This window comes from Benincasa hispida, chromosome 6 (genome assembly GCF_027475165.1).
Source record: "Benincasa hispida cultivar pf3 chromosome 6, pf3_genome.v1.1, whole genome shotgun sequence".
NCBI lineage: Eukaryota > Viridiplantae > Streptophyta > Magnoliopsida > Cucurbitales > Cucurbitaceae > Benincasa > Benincasa hispida.
The window spans coordinates 15,474,104-15,477,485 of NC_143483.1; positions in this window are offsets into that span (position 1 = coordinate 15,474,104).

Genomic DNA, 3,382 nt, shown 5'->3' on the forward strand with positions numbered 1-3,382 from the left:
ACATCATACCAATTATATCATATATAATCAAAATACCTCTTGTCAATTTGAACATTTCAAATCAACACCAAAAACTGATCCTCAACTGAATCCATTGAGCTTCCAAGGGAACCTTATGGACTTGTAGCTCGAAGCTCCAACGATACGTGAATAACTGACTAAACTCTTTAGTCCTAGGATCCACCATCCGTTAACTGCCAGACACTCCACTAAAGACCAACAGCTGAACTCTCCTTACCATATATATATTTTGTATCTTAACCAATCAGCAGTGCAACAACCCTTCACAGATCACTTGTAAGTACAACTGGGCCAATAACCATTATGCCCCTGTAGTTACATATGTCTCCTTAAGTACCACTGATCTCTCTAATGAACATAAATCATAGTCCCACTATGACCGAGTCTTCTCTTCCAAAGAGAAGCTGTGGCCACTATGTTCAAGCCCAGAATCAACCCTTAAGGGAGCAATCTTTCTACTTATCCCTGCTTCAGAAAAGCAGTGAATTTCATCTTGTGGATTGAGTTCCCAGCTCCCAGATCAAACAAGTCTCCAAAAAGATAGGCATGTTGAGTTGACAATGTGATCACTCTTACCCATACTAATCAAAGGACTGCCCTCAAAGGCAAAAGTTCCCAAAATACTCAGGATTGAGGTCGTGTCACCTATGGTCGTTTAGGTGAGATGTAAGTCTCTAGTATCAACGGTGTTATATACAGAGTCTAGTAATCTCGTGGTCCAGGTCTTATACAAACTCTTTGTATAGGATACCTCCGCTTGCACGTCTACACATGAATGGTTAGGATCTACCATCTGTAGTAGTTTACAACACTTGCAAATCTCTACAAAGCAGATCGTATCCGTAGTGTCACAAGATCAGGTATCTCACCTTGATCCTTATACCATAGACCTATTTAAGTTATCACTTAAGGCATGATCCACTTATATATCACATATACATGCTTAAGTTCATATAAGATAATCAAGGAGCTTTGTTTATTAAATATGAGTAAATACCAGAATTAAATTTAAACAATGTGTATTTTTACAAAACAATGAGACTCCGGGAGAATTAGGACACCAATCCCAACAGTAACGAGTTGGTACAATCTCCTAGAATAGCAACTAAATGATGAATGAATTCTTTATTAAATGATATTAGACAAACAGAGACTAGACGGTCACTTATCAAACTCCAAACGATCGTTTACAAAGTTCTATACGATCGCTTACAGTCGCTACACGATCACTGAGTAATACTAGACGATCGCTTACAAAATACCCTGCGATTGCTTACAAGATACTAACGATCGCGTACCAAATTCTATACGATCGCCTACCAAATGCTACACGATTGTTGGGCTCTGCTGCACGATCGTTTAGTAGAAGAGGTAGATGATGAGCGACATACTACAATTGAATCTACACGATAGAGACTTCCAAACTCCCACTCTCGAGAGCTTACCTTCCTCACTTCTGATATTCAAAATCCTCCGTCCCCTCTCTTTCAGTTTATTTTTCTTTTAAACCTCCACTTCTCCCAACAAAATTGAAAGTAGTCCTTAATCGATTCAACTACCTCTCCTCTATTCTTTCTTTCTTGATATTGCAACATAATTGGAGGCCTATCATTGATGTTAAAAATGCACTTGAATAGTGATCTTGATGAAGAAGTTTACATGCAGATTGCCCTAGAGTGGTAAACAAGTTTAATCGAAACTTGGTATGCAAGTTGAGAAAGTTATTATATAGATTAAAAAATCTTCCTGTGTTTGGTTTCTCAGATTTGCAAAAGTTATGATTAAAAGTGGTTATTGTCAATGTCAAACTGAGCTTTGTTTGTGAAATCCTCAAATGGTAAAAGTGCAATTCTTATAGTATATATAGACAATATTATCATTATAGGGATAATCCAGAGGATATACTTTATCTGAAAAAGTACTTACAACAAAATTTGAAATAAAAGATTTGGAAAATTTGAGATACTTTTTAGGAATGGAAGTGGCGAGATCTAAGAATGGTATTGTCATTTCTCAACGGAAATATATTTTATGACTTACTAAATGAGATAAAAATCTTAGGTGTAAGCCTAGTGAAACACTTATGGATCCAAATATAGTCCAACACTAAAGTGGAAAGATAATTGCAGTTGACAAGAGCAGTCGTGTGGAAAAATTAATTTACCTATCACATACAAGACCAGATATTACATACTCAATTAGTATTGTTAGCCAATATATAAACAATCCAAACAAACATCATCTAAAGGTTGTAAATCGAATTTTAAAATACTTTAAAGGACTCCAGGTCATGGATTATTGTTTAAAAGGTCACCAAGTAGGATGGTTGAATCTATACTGATGCTAGTTGGGCTAGAGAATTAACTTATCGAAGATCTACATCTGGTTATTGCTCTTATGTTTGGGGCAACTTAGCCACTTGAAGGAGTAAAAAGCAAAAAATTGTGGCAAGAAACACTGCAGAAGCTCAATACCAAGCTCTAGCTTTGGAAAGAATGTGGATTCAAAGACTTTTGAAAGAACTAAAACTAGAAACATTGGCCTCATTCAAAATATGGTGTGATACTCAAGCAACAATTAACATAGCAAAAAATTTTATTCTTCATAAAAGAACAAAGTACATAAAGGTAGACCGTCATTTCATATCTAAAAAAGTCAGCAATAACATAGTGGATCTAAACTATGTTCTATCTCACCATCAGATGCTGATATTCTACAAGTACATCACAACACCTGTAACAATCTATAAAGCGGGCCGCATCCGTAGTGTCACCAAGATAAGGTTTCCCCTGTAACAATCTATAAAGCGGGCCGCATCCGTAGTGTCACCAAGATAAGGTTTCCTTCCTATATCCATATACAACAGACCATTTTGGTTATCACTTAAGGCATAATCCACCTGTATGTCTCCACATACATGCTTAAGTTACAACGATAACCAGGGATCTTAGTTTATTGGTTTGTGATAAAACAAATAAAACATCTCATATTTCATATACAACAGTGAAGAAAATATCTCATATTATTAGAATACAAACGTTTGTTCAATACAGGTGTTTACAAACTATAGAACCCAACGAGAGTTAGGGCATCAACCTCAACAATCTCCCACTTGTCCTAAAGCGAGTGGGGTGTACAAAACAACAAGTACAAAACAATAAAATAGGGCACTAAGGTCCAGTACAAAAATCTCCCACTTGCCCTAGTCCAGTCGCAGGTGGTCCCGTAGACTCATGCTCTGAAGGTGACTCTAAAAAACTATAGTCGTGAGAGCCTTTGTAAACGGGTCAGCAACGTTGTGCTTCAAAGTGATCTTCGTGACTATCACGTCCCCTCAATGCACTATCTCACGGATGAGATG